Below are 14,144 nucleotides of genomic sequence, written 5' to 3' on the forward strand. Positions count from 1 at the left end.
GTGAAGGCAATCCAGAATGAAGCAACTGAAAATGAGAAGAATGAATGGAAGGAGAAAACGGGTAAAATGGATTCAAGTGGATGTTGGGTTGATTTGTCTGAACAGCAGCGTTGGATGTTACCTGATGCGTATGTGCTCGCAGTAGTCACGATGGCGCATGGAGCGGCGCACATCAGTTCAAAAGGGATTTGTAAACTGTTAGCTCCAGTATGGAAGAATGATGGAATTACTAAGTGTGCGGAAAGAGTGGTGAAAAACTGCATGATATGCCTGATGCATAATCCTGGCAAGGGAACCCCAACCCCAACTGGTCATTTTGCTCCCCCTTCTTGTCCCTTTGAAGTGATTCAGTTGGATTTTATCCACATGGACAGGTGTAACAATCTTAAGTATGTCCTAGTGGTAGTCTGTGCCTTTTCAAGATGGATTGAGGCATATCCATTAAAGGATAACACTGCTATGTCCACTGCCAAAATCCTCCTCAAAGAATACTTCCCCAGGTATGGTATGCCACGGATTGTTTGGTCGGACAATGGAAGTGAGTTTGTAGGGAAAGTTATGAAGAGTGTGTGTACGGGTCTGGGTATCACCCAGAAATTCCACAGTGCGAATCACCCACAGTCAGCAGGTTTGGTTGAAGGGTACAATGGTACCCTGAAGCTGAAACTTGCTAAAATTCAAGCTTCCACTGGTCTATCTTGGCCAGATGCACTGCCTTTAGCTCTACTGTCCACAAGAGCGACTGTACACTCTCGAGTAGGGCTTAGCCCATATGAGATTGTGTTCGGTCGTCCTGCTAATGTTTGGGGAGTCCCTAGGCCAAAGGAATTCAAACAGATCGAATATCCAATGTTGATTGATTATCTTTATGACCTGACTGCTAAACTAAGCCTTATTCATCAACAGGTATTCGAATCCTTGCCTAAACTGCCAGAGAGTCCAGGCCACACGTTGAAACCCGGTGACCAAGTGGTGGTGCGGAATTTTGAGCGAACCCGGAACCTCCAGCCAAGATTCGTGGGCCCGTTCCAAGTGCTCCTAACAACGAGAACTGCTGTACGCCTAGCTGGAAGGAAGAATTGGGTGCACGCCAGCCATACGAAGCGTGTCCCTCTCCCACTCCCCTATGACAACTGGGTTAGACAGGGATTTGGTGTATCCGAGACAGAACCTGTTCCTAGGCTCATCCCTTTCAGTGATGCAGAGTACATAACGGACCCACGAACTGAAACGCAGAACTCTGACACCTCAGCAGGAACCGCTCCTTTGAACCCTGGACAGAGTGTTGTACAAAGTGAACATTTGTCACCTGTGGAGTCGAACATTTCTGCACCTGTAGACCAGCTATTTCAAGATCAGACAAGACCCGGGAAGTACAGATATAATCTACGTTCTCATGCTATGAACTAATGACATTGCATAATTACCTTTCTGTTTGAAAACTGTTTTGATCTTATCGCATTCCATTCAGTCAGGAAGTTTGCTCTAAATTTTTATCTTTTGGTTTTTGTTGTTCTCTCACCTTGCCGTCTGGGTTACCGTAGGGTCGTAACGTGTGCCTTGTTTCAATTTGCAGGGAACCAGACACAAGGTCGGTTTCTTCTGTTTACTTTGGGAACTCCCAGGGTAGACAGAGGCAATTTTTTAACAGGTACAAACCATCCGTTGCGAACGGTTGTAGAAGATGGAGCTTCCTGAACTGCGACGGGTTAACGTCATAAATGTGCACAAGACAAAACTATATGACATATTGTATAGCAAATGTTTTCTAATGCAATGTGCTCTGACACTTCTGATTGTTTTAATAACTTTGGTAGGCGGAATTATTTTTGGTATTCAGTTGATCTTTACACCTGTTACATCTACAGTATCTCCCCATGTTCCCGTTTCTCTGACTGTTGTTTCTCTTCATTCTTTCCATCCTTTTCCTGCCCACGAGCAAGCTCGACGCTCTGAGTTTATAAATAACACGTTCATTCAGCTCTTGCACCAACATCAACTAGTGGTTAACACAACAAACTGCTGGGTGTGTGGCTTGATACCACATACCATGGACAAGGGCATCCCTTATCTGGTTCTGCCCTTTAGTTATAATGGATCATTCTGGGCATTTCAGACCATGTTCGCTTATGCCCTAGAGACCTATCCTCCACGACCTCCGCGTTCCACTAGGTATAACTCCGCTAATAGAGCCTTGGTAAAAGGAATCACTGACATGGTTAGAGACGTCAATAACACTCCGTTCATTCCCAAGGATGAATTGCGAGTTTACATGGGTTGGAATGTTACGGAATATGGCATTACTTTGGGTGAGAACAAACGTAAAAGCTCGACTCCGATCTGGGTCGTACCCCACCAAGGTCAGGTCTGTTTGCAAGGAAATGGGAGGAATCCGAAAGCTCGACTAGGGAAGAGTGACTGTATCGAAACATGCGTTTTCCCGTCACAGTCTTCCCCTGCATTTTTAGCTGCTAAGGGCACCTATTTTGTTTGCAAAGACAGAGCATACACATGGCTGCCTGCTGACTTCTCAGGCTCATGTTATATCGCTCAACTGTTACCTCCGACATACACTGCTGCACCGGACTATCACAAAACTAGAGTTGTGAGAGGTGTTTTCGGTAAAGAACATACTGCTGGCCAAGAAGCAGGAGACTTCTTCAAAGGTTTCCTTCCATTCTGGGGGCCTATGGCCAACAGTAGAAACTTACGTCAACTAACACGGGTAGTTGAATCCACTATCACCGAAACTGCGGGTGCCCTTAGTAACCTGACAGCTGAGCTTCAAGCGGATCGCCTCATGACGTTACAGAACCGTATGGTCCTTGATGTGTTACTTGCAGATCGAGGTGGGGTATGTAAGATGATCCAATCGAGTTGCTGTGTTTTTATCCCAGATAATGCGCCAACGGTATATAAGGCCATCTCTAAGTTACACAAAATCTCTGACTCTATTCATGTAGAGGAAGGTGACTGGTCATTAATGGGATGGTTCTGGAGTCTGTTATCTGCGTGGGGATGGAAGGTTCTGATAGTCACTGGTGTTGCGTTGGTATTTTTATTTTCGTGCTGTCTCATTGTTCAGTGTGGTCCTGCCTTATGTAGCCTTTGTGTTTCGACATGCGTAAGAAGACCACCTGTTTTTAGAGATACGCCACGGGATAGAGTAATGCTTCAGCAACATATCAGTGACCTGATGAACATAGAAATGGACTCTGACATAGAGTAAGTTATTGCCTATGTAAGGGCAAAAGGATGGTTTGAGGTTCTGTAGCGATCCGAACCCGTGTATTCGGTATCGTAGTACTGACACGATTTTGGTACCAATGAACCGTAAATGATCCATTATATGCATGACAGTGTTTTCGCTGCGCAACTAGCATGAATTCACTGAGAAATAGGGCATTCTGTTGTTAAGTCATGGCATCCATTTTAGTTACGGCATCCATTTTGTTTCTTCCTCTCACATAGTCCTTGTTAAGGACACGTAAGCTCGAGCCCCGAGAAAGGCTGACGCCGCATGACTAGGCAGAATCAAGCTGCCTCCCCTGCCTGAGGCCAGTCCTGCTATACTGGTTCTCGTGTCCATTGTCCTGACTGAGAGGCCGAAGACGGTAGCCATGCCCGTTTATGATCCATAAACACCTCTTATCCTACTTTTCAATCCTTTGCACCTGGCACTGCTCCTCTCCTTCTGGGCTTTTACAATGGGGAGGTTACGATTTTTATGATGGGGAGGATCGGGCAAAGAATGGAAAACTGACAAGGGGACCTGATCGAATACCGAAAACCTACGACTAATTATTGTTTGATGTCTATTTACTGTTTGTTTGGGATACCGGGTTGGGCATGAGAAATATTCGTGTAATGTTGCCTAAAGACATTTTTCGTGTATTTAAGGAACAACCCACTTAATGCAATTTGAACAGTCTCGTAGATTCTGCCTCTGTGTGGTTCCTATGACTTCTGTGTCCCTGCAGTGAATAAATCTTGGTCTCTGACGCCACCATCGAGAAACCCGCGTCTCTGTTTATTTGTGCACCGAGACAGGAAGGAACTCAGGGGTCTTCGGGTGTTGTTTCCCTGACACCTCTGGACTCTTAAAAGTCCAGAACCTCAGTACCTGGTGGGCTAGTTAGCCGTCAGGAATCCTCAGTATTCAAGGGGACTAAATCCTCAAACTTACAACGCACCAGGGGACGCATTTGCACAGTGGTGCAGGGAGGGGGCGGGGCCTGATAAAACAAGTGGCACAGCTCTGTGGCGCTTACTGGAGGTACCTGGTGGACTAGTCCCTAAGGACTCAAAGGGACTTAATCCCCCAATTTACAACACGCCAGGGGGCGCGTTTACACATGTTATAGTTTGAAATTAGCATTTAAAAAAACCTTTGAAATTCAATGAAAAATCCATAGGTTTCGGGGACATTATAGTTAGAAATTAGCATTTAAAAAACCTTTGAAATTCACTGAAAAAAACATAGCTTTCAGACACGGTATAGTTAGGAATTAGCATTTAAAAAACCTTAGAAATTCACTGAAAAAAACATAGGTTTTAGGGACGTTATAGTTAGCTGAACATTTCACTTGTACAAAACCATAGAAATTCCTCCATTATAGTTAGTTCTGCTAACTATTTATTTATTTATTTATGCAATTTGTTAAGCGCGCAAATACCCGTGGGTGTCTCGGCGCTGAGGACAGTGACCAGGAGGTGAAGAGGATGATTTATTGGTTGAAAAGCCAAGTCTTTAGTTGCTTCCTGAAGGCGAGAAGGGAAGGGCAGGTTTTAATGTTGAGGGGGAGCTTATTCCAGAGTTTAGTGGTTGCAGAGAGAAAGGATCTATCGCCCCATGACGCTTTTTTTGTGCGGGGGACAATGAGAAGATTGGCTGAGGATGAGCGTAGTAATCTAGAGGGAATATAAGGACGAAGTGATTGGATGAGGAAGAGGGGACCGATGGAATGGGTAGCCTTGTAGGCGAGGCAAAGTGCCTTAAACTTGGTTCTACTTCTGACAGGGAGCCAGTGGAGATGGCGTATCACGTTCGAAATAGGATGAAACTTGGGGGTGCCTGTTAGGAGCCTTGCTGCCGCGTTTTGCACTAGATGGAGTTTGTTGAGAACTCTTTCTTGGGCATTAATAAGAAGACTATTACAGTAGTCTACTTTTGACATGACAAGAGTGCTGATAAGGGTTTTGGCGGTCGGTATTGGAACAAATGGCAGAAGTTTCTTTATGATTTTGATGGTGTAAAAAGCTGAAGAGACCACTGCGTTAGCATGATGCATGAACGAGAGCTTGGTGTCGAAGGTGACTCCGAGGTTTCTCACTTTAGTAACGGGTGAAGGGGGGGGCCAAGATCTGCTGGCCACCAGAGAGGGGACCAGGGAGGTGAGAGATTACCAAAAATCATCACCTCCGTCTTGGTGGAATTTAATTTAAGGCAATTGTTTGCCATCCAAGAGCTTATGGCCAGCATTCCCTGCTGGAAGTTGTCAGCCACTTTGGCTCCGTCGTTGTGGACCGAAAGCACAAGTTGGGTATCGTCAGCCTAGGAGGTTAAACTCAAATTATAGGATTTAATGACCCTGGCCAAGTCAGACACATAAATATTGAATAAGGTCGGGCTTAGCGAGGAACCCTGTGGCACACCACATGGGAGGGTGAAAGGGGGGGAGCTGAAATTACCCAGAGTGACCGATTGTGCTCGGTCAGTGAGAAATGAGGAGAGGAGGGTCCTGGCCAGATGGGAGATGCCTAAGGTGGTAACACGGTCTATTAAGGTGGCATGGTCGACCGTGTCGAATGCCGCAGAGAGGTCGAGCAGGATGAGGACGGCGGCTCCTCCTGAGTCCAAAATCTGTTTAATTTCATCAGATGCTTTGATGAGGGCAGTTTCGGTGCCATGTCCCTTTCTAAAACCGAAATGTGTGTCATCTAGTAATTGATTTCCGTCGATGAAGTGAGATATTTGACTATTCATAACATTCTCGACAACTTTAGCTGGTAGGGGGAGACACGCGATAGGTCTATAGCTCGATGTGTCGGCTGGATCAAGGTTAGTCTTTTTTATGAGAGGTTTGATTACTGTTTTTTTCCAAATGGAGGGATAAATACCCGTGTTGAACATAGAGTTGAATATATCAGTTAACTTGGAGCCTATAACATCAGGAAAAAGTTTGAGGGTGGTCGGGGGGCAAGGGTCGTTAGGTGAGCCAGATTTAGTTGAAGAGAGAAGGTGAGAAATGCGATCAGAGGAGACATCAGCGAATTTCTCAAAGCAGGGGGGGTGAGGGGTATTGATGAGGGTAGATTCCCGGGGACGGGGGGGGGGACTGTGTGGTGATTGGTATCTGCTTTGTTTTTGTTAGATGAATTATTTAAGGTAAAGTTGTCATATATGGTGGTGACCTTCTTTTGGAAATATGAAGACAAAGAGTTGCAGAGAGTCTGAGACGTAGGGATAGGAGGGGATACTCCTTGTCCTGATAATTTAGAGACAACCTGAAAAAGTTGCTTAGCAGAGTCTTGTGCGGATTCAATTTGGCTGCGATAGAAAAAGCTTTTTGCTGCGATAAGACGATGTTTGTAATTGGCAAGTAATTGTTTATAAAGGGTTTTTTGGACAGGATCATAATTTAAACGCCAAATGTGTTCTTGATGTCTGCATTTTTGTTTTTCACGCCTTAGGGAATCATTGAACCAGGGGGCGGAAGCCTTAGTTCTATTGGAAGATCTTTGTTTGATCGGAACAACTAGATTGACTGCATCACTGATCCATTGAGTATAGAGAATGGCCGCTAGGTCGGGGTTAGTGGGAGGAAGGTCGGGTTGGGAGACAAGTAGGGAAGAGTGGAACTTGAGAGGGTCTATGTTGCTCCAGGCTTTGAACTGAAGGGGTGGTGTGGGAGTGGAAAGAGGGGGTGGGGTGGTTTTGATGTGGATATCAAAGAAGACTGCGTGGTGGTCTGTCCAGGTCAGAGGGAGAATTTTACCTAGGACAAGGTGTAGGTTATTGGAAAAAAGACCATCTAAGGTATGTCCCGCGGAGTGTGTGGGGAAGGAGACAATTTATGATAATCTGACCGCTTCAAATTCGGATAGAAGTGCAGATGTATCTTGGCCATCCTGTAATTCGAGGTGAAAATTAAAGTCACCTAAAATGGAGAAGTTGTTTTCACCTGCTACTGATTCAAGTAAGCAGTCCATGGAGGCCAGGAACTCTGATCGTGATCCGGGGGGGGCGGTAAAACAAGTACTTGCGCGCCCGCGATGTACTGCTGATGATGTCACATATTACATCATTCATGACATGGTCAGTGACATCACTGATGACATCACTGATAACATCTCAAATGACATCACTGATGACATCATCCATGTGACAAGCTAATACACCTCATCACGCACTAGTATAACCTTTGATCACTCACTATACAATACAGAGTACCATTTTTTAAACCATTTACATACCTATACCAGTTACTACATACCCACTCACTGATTCCTAGGTCTACACACACAACTACCCATTCACCCACAGAATTACTCATACATGCAGTCACTAATCAATAGAACACTATCAAATGCACTCATACACCTATATAGACATTGACACATCAGCAGTCATTTTAGTCGGTTATGCAGTCATCCTACTCACTCATGCAAAGAATCAATCCCACTTACATTTACTCACATACACAGTTATACACACAACACCTCATTTATTCATACAAAACGTAACTCATACTTACTATGTTATAAAATCACTATTACATGTATACACTCATCCATACAGTCACTCTATCAATTACTAACTCTTACTAATAGTTATTTATATACACCAACGGTCACATACACTGCTTTTTATTTTTGTACTTCATTCCAGATGTACCACTGAGACATATACTCACTCATCAACACACCCATGAACACACTCACTCAACTAAACAACTGTTTCCACATACACTCTTAAACTCATACACCTAGTCAATGAACCACTTATACATCTATGCACAGTCACACATCTCCCACTCAACCAGCCATACACTCAGTCTCCCATACAAATACTCAAGCCAACTAATCAATAAGTTATATAGACACTCATGTTGCTAGTGACCAACTGATGCAGCAGATTACACAACAACAGAGTGATACAGACATTCACACAGTTTAGTCACTAACCCATGTATTTAGTGAGAGACACTTTTAATTACTCACTTAAACAGTCAATCACACGGCTACTAAATCCTCTATCCAGACATTTATATATCCACTCATTTTTCAATTCAGATTGCTATATATATAATACATATTTAAATATCAAACAAAACAACATTCACTGGATAATGTCATCAGTGATGTCATCAGTGATGTCATTTGAGATGTCATCAGTGATGTCATCAGTGATGTCACTGACCATGTCATGAATGTTGTAATATGTGACATCATCAGCAGTGCTTTTCTGGCGCGCGAGTTATAGTTAGCAGAACTAACTATAATGGAGGAATTTCTATGGTTTTGTAGGAGTGAAATGTCCAGCTAACTACAACGTCCCTGAAACCTATGGAACATTTTAAGGCAGGGTTGTGGCTATGTTCCCAGTTGGCAGTGGCGTCTGAGGAAGGCCTGTGGCCGAAATGCACTATGCCGATCTGCTGTCCTAATAAAACCTACAATTGGATCCTCGTGTGGCCTCTTCCTTCTGGATGCTGGAGGGATTGTTGCCATATATATATATATATATATATATATATATATATATTAACTTACAAAACCATAGGTTTCACACATGGTATAGTTAGCTGGACATTTCACTCGTAAAAAACCAATGAAATTCCCCCGTTATAGTTACTGCAGGCAACTATAACTCACGCGACCGCAATCCTCTGCTGATGACGTCAGATATTACATCACTGTATTTAGACACTTATTTACCCATGTCTTCTTCCATTAATCTTTAGCTATACATATATTACAAATATTTATTTTTCATAAAGACACATATGTCATCAGTGATGTAATATCTGACGTCATCAGCAGAGGATTGCGGTCGCGTGAGTTATAGTTGCCTGCAGTAACTATAACGGGGGAATTTCATTGGTTTTTTACGAGTGAAATGTCCAGCTAACTATAACCTATGGTTTTGTAAGTGAATTTGCAAGGTTTTTTAAATGCTAATTCGTAACTATAACGTGTGTGAAGCCTATGGTTTTTTCAGTGAATTTGTACGTTTTTTTAAATGCTAAGTTATGTATTTATTAATATTTTTTTTTTCAGGTTTTTCACTGTGCGCGCACCGCGAAATAATAATTTTTTAAAATCACAAGGTGCGCACGCTGTGGGAGCTCGGAGCGCTTCGCGCCCCGAGCACCAACGGTTCGCAGTGCGTACCGTGCGCGCAGGGTGCGCGCACCTCGCGATTTTTTTTTTTTAAATTGCTTTTTTCTCCCTTGGGGGTCCTTCTGTGACCCCCGGACCAAGGCTAGGGGGTCAGGAACTGTCCACTTTGCCCCCTTGTCACGTTCTTCACCTTTTTTTTTCACCCCCTCAGGCTGCGAGAGACAAAATGGCGGCCGACACTTCCTGGTTTTGACCTATTCGAATGTTTACCAACATCTAACAACCAATCAGAATTGCGCTCGCGCACGCCAGGGTGCGCGCACAGTGCGAGCACGGAGCACGGTGCGCGCGTATAGATATTGATATGCTTTTAAATGCTATTTTCTCAGGAAATACTGAACAGATTTACACCAGACCTGCAAAAGGCACTTCCTTGACCTTATGGCTACCTCTCTGCCAAATTTCACGTAATTCTGTTCAGCAGTTCGGGCTGTAGCTTTGTCTAAAGGTCCTACGGAAAAATGCATGGGGAAAACACGTTTTGGGACCCCCCCTTTTTCTCGGCCCCCGCTTGACGAATTTTGAGATTTCCTATTCATATATTCACATATATATATATATATATATATATATATATATATATATATATATATATATATATATATATATATATATATATATATATATATATATATATATTATCTACTGGCGGTTGCCAGTAGACAGTTATAGTTAGGACCATGTTTCCATAGTAAAAAGCATTTTTTCATGTGCTTATAACTTTGGCATCGTTTGACAAATCTTTACGAAATTTTCCAAACAGTTTTTGTTTTTTGATCAGCTCCTATCTTGAAAGTTTTGGAGTGATTGGTCAAGGGGGATTTGAGAAAAAGGGAGGTCCCAAAACGTGTTTTCTCAATGCATTTTCCATAGGAAATTTTAGACAAGGCTACAGGTTAAACTGCTGAACGGAATTATGCCAAATTTGGCAGGGAGAAAGGTCTTGGTCCAGAAATCAGGCTTTTGTTGAAATTGTGTAAATCCGTTCAGTAGTTGAGATATTAAAGGAAAAAAATATATATATAGCTGGGCGGAGCCTAACTCCCGAGCACGAACTTGCCTCTGATTGGCTGCTAACTCTTCAAACCAGGATGTGTCCTCTGATTGGCTGCTAACACTTCAAACCAGGAAGTGTTAGCAGCCATCTTGTGCCTCGCATCGAGTGAAAATATAAAATAAAGGTGCCGGGGGCAATTTAATATACTGGAGCTCTGTCTGTGTGAGATACCCCTTTCACGCTCCCTCTGCCCACATCACCAGCTCGCAGCTATGCCTTTAGAAGGCAGTCCGTCGGCTCGCAGCTCTCTACCTTTGCGAGCTAGTACGCTGCTGTGCCTCTTTGCAAGCGGACGTGCCACATTTGGCAGGGAGAAAGATCGTGATCCAGAAAGCATGCTTTTGTTTATACCCCTTTCACGCTCCCTTTGCCTACATCACCAGCTCGCAGCTATGCCTTTAGAAGGCAGTCTGTCGTCTCGCAGCTCTCTACCTTTGCGAGCTAGTATGCTGCTGTGCCTCTTTGCGAGTGGATGCGCCACATTTAGCAGGGAGAAAGGTCGTGGTCCAGAAAGCACGCTTTTGTTTATACCCTTTTCACGCTCCCTCTGCCCACATCACCAGCTCGCAGCTATGCCTTTAGAAGGCAGTCTGTCGGCTCGCAGCTCTCTACCTTTGCGAGTTAGTAAGCTGCTGTGCCTCTTTGCGAGCGGACGCGCCACATTTGGCAGGGAGAAAGGTCATGGTCCAGAAAGCATACTTTTGTTTAAATGGGGTAAATCCGTTCAGTAGTTTTTGAGAAATATCATATTGGACAGATATCGATATTTGAGAATTCTGTATCTGATTGGTTGAGGCGTTACGAGCACGAGCTTGCTGCTCATTGGCTGCGAACTTTTGAGACTAGGAGTTGTTGGCAGCCATTTTGCGATTCAGTCCGTCAGCTCATATGTCTCCGTAGTTCTACCTCTTTGAGGCAATTCTGAAAAAATACCTGAGCTCTGTCTGTGCGAGATTCCCGTTTCACGCTCCCTCTCCCCACATCACCACTTCGCAGCAATGCGTTTAGAAGCCAGTCCATTGGCTCACAGCTCTCTACCTTTGCGAGCTAGTACGCTGCTGTGCCTCTACCTCTGTGAGCTAGTACACTGCTGTTCCTTTGGGAGCGGACGGCCTGTAGTTCTCCCTCTACGAGTCGAGCCCAAAGGCCACAGCTGTCCCTCTGCGAGCCTGGGTGCAAACTGTTGATAAGTCACACTATATGAGCATTGAAAAGCCATTTTGTGATTCAGTCTGTCAGCGCGCATCGGTCCGAGGCAACTCTCAAAACATACTGGAGCTCTGTCTGTGCGAGATACCCCTTTCACGCTTCCTCTCCCCACATCAGCAGGTAACGCACCCTCTTCCCACATCACCAGCATACCGCCAACAACCATCTTGGGCCCGCAAGTCTCCCACTGCGAACCACCGGTCGGCTCGCAGCTCTTCGGGTGTGACTTCTCGGGACTGCAGTTGTATCTATGAAGCCAAGACTGGAAATACACCACATGTATCTCTCTGCAAGATACCCCCTTCACGCTCCCTACATCACTGTTCCTCAGCTATCCCTTTGGAAGCCGATGGCCCGCACCTTTCCCTATACCTGTCAGCCCGCAGCTGTTCCTCTGCGAGCTGGTCCGCAGCTCTCCCTCTGCGAACTGACGGGCCGCAGCTCTCCCTCTACGAGCCAGCCAGTCAGCTCGCAGCTCTTTATCTACGAGCCAGCCCGCCAGCTCGCAAGTCTCTGAGAACAGATGCAATGGAGCCAACGATCATGCAGGTCAGACACCCAACACTGTTCCGACACCCCCCAGCAGCTCCTTGTCCGCCACCCCCCTCACCCCACCAACAAATGTGACAGTCACGTTAGGGAATCTAGAACATAAAAAATTGCCTAATGTCATACAATTATTAATAAGAAGATGCTTGTGAGGTTGGACAAATAAGAATCTTAGTCATGTATGGATTTACATATAAAACATTTTATCTAAACAAAAGAACAAAATAAAAGTAGGTATAGGTATGGTGTGTCATCCCTCGACAATTTGTGAATCACAGCCTGCAAGACAAAAAGAAAGATAAGATGGTGTGTCACGCGTCCAGCAAAGAAGAGAGAGAAGAGAGAAAGAGTGAGAGAGAGGAAGAGAGAGAGAAAGAAAGAAAGAGTGAGGGAGAGAGGAAGACAGAGAAAGAGAGAAAGAGTGAGAGAGAGAAAGAAAGAAAGAGTGAGATACAAGGAAGAGAGAAAGAAACGTGTGAGAGAGAGGAAGAGAGAGAGAGAGAAAGAGTGAGAGAGAGGAAGAGGAAGAGAAAGAGAAAGAGAAAGAGAAAGAGAAAGGAAGAAAGAATGAGAGAGAGAGGAAGAGACAGAGAAAGAGAGAAAGTGTGAGAGAGAGAAAGGAAGAGATTGAGAATAAGAGAGAGAAAGAGTGTGAGTGACAGAAAGGAAGTGATGGAGAGGGAGAGTGAGTGTTAACACTGTGGAGAAAATCTTCACAGCTCACCTTTCTGCCACTGGTGTGTCTCCAACCACATGCGGGATATAATGCAGACCTCAAGTTTAGTCATCTGAAACATAGTATAGAAACAGTGATGGCAGAGTACATACAACTGCACATGCGTAATTCTCAGTTTCACCCCTGGGCACTCAGGCTACTGCACCCCATCGACTCCCATCTGCGAGCCTGGGTGCGAACTGTTGATAAGTCACACTATATGAGCATTGAAAAGCCATTTTGTGATTCACTCCGTCAGCTCGCATCTGTCCGAGGCAACTCTGCTCTGTCTGTGCGAGATACCCCTTTCACGCTGCCTCTCCCCATATCAGCAGGTAACGCACCCTCTTCCCACATCACCAGTATACCGCCAACAACTTTTTTGGGCCCGCAAGTCTCCCTCTGCAAACCACCAGTCGGCTCGCAGCTCTTCGGGTGCGACTTCTCGGGACTGCAGTTGTATCTGTGAAGCCAAGACTGGAAATATACCGCAGGTCTCTCTCTGCAAGATACCCCCTTCATGCTCCCCACATTACTGTTTCTCAGCTATCTCTTTGGAAGCCGACGGCCCGCACTTTTCCCTATACCTGTCAGCCCGCAGCTGTTCCTCTGCGAGCTGGTCTGCAGCTCTCCCTCTGCGAACTGACGGGCTGCAGCTCTCCCTCTACGAGCCAGCCCGCCGGCTCGCAAGTCTCTGAGAACAGATGCAATGGACCCAACGATCATGCAGGTCGGACACCCAACACTGCTCCGAAACCCCCCAGCAGCGGCTCCTTGTCCGCCACCCCCCCTCACCCCACCAACAAATGTGACAGTCACGTTAGGGAATCTGGAACGTAAAAAATTGGCTAATGTCGAACAATTATTAATAAGAAGATGCTTGTGAGGTTGGACAAATAAGAATCTTAGTCATGTATGGATTTACATATAAAACATTTTATTTAAACAAAAGAACAAAATCAAAGTAGGTAAAGGTATGGTGTGTCATCCCTCGACAATTTGTGAATCACAGCCTGCAAGACAAAAAGAAAGATTAGATGGTGCGTCTTGCGTCCAGCAAAGAAAAGAGAGAGAGAGAGAGAGTGAAAGAGAGGAAGAGAGAGAGAAAGAAAGAGTGAGGGAGAGAGGAAGACAGAGAAAGAGAGAAAGAGTGAGAGAGAGAAAGAGTGAGATACAAGGATGAGAGAAAGAAACAGTGTGAGAGAGCGG

The 14,144-nt window shown here is 44.9% G+C and overlaps 1 long non-coding RNA gene across 1 annotated transcript in view; it reads right to left on the bottom strand.

The window, feature by feature from the left end:
* Positions 1-12,402: 12,402 nt before the first annotated feature.
* LOC146808849 (uncharacterized) overlaps positions 12,403-14,144 on the bottom strand; it is a 129,028-nt gene continuing 127,286 nt past the window's right edge. The window contains exons 3-4 of the long non-coding RNA XR_014965493.1: positions 12,945-13,008; positions 12,403-12,499 (exon numbers count right to left, since the gene is read on the bottom strand). This is a non-coding gene — a long non-coding RNA (uncharacterized LOC146808849). The remainder of the gene's footprint in view (positions 12,500-12,944; positions 13,009-14,144) is intronic.

Source organism: Triturus cristatus, chromosome 7 (genome assembly GCF_964204655.1).
Source record: "Triturus cristatus chromosome 7, aTriCri1.1, whole genome shotgun sequence".
NCBI classification, from domain to species: Eukaryota; Metazoa; Chordata; class Amphibia; order Caudata; family Salamandridae; genus Triturus; species Triturus cristatus.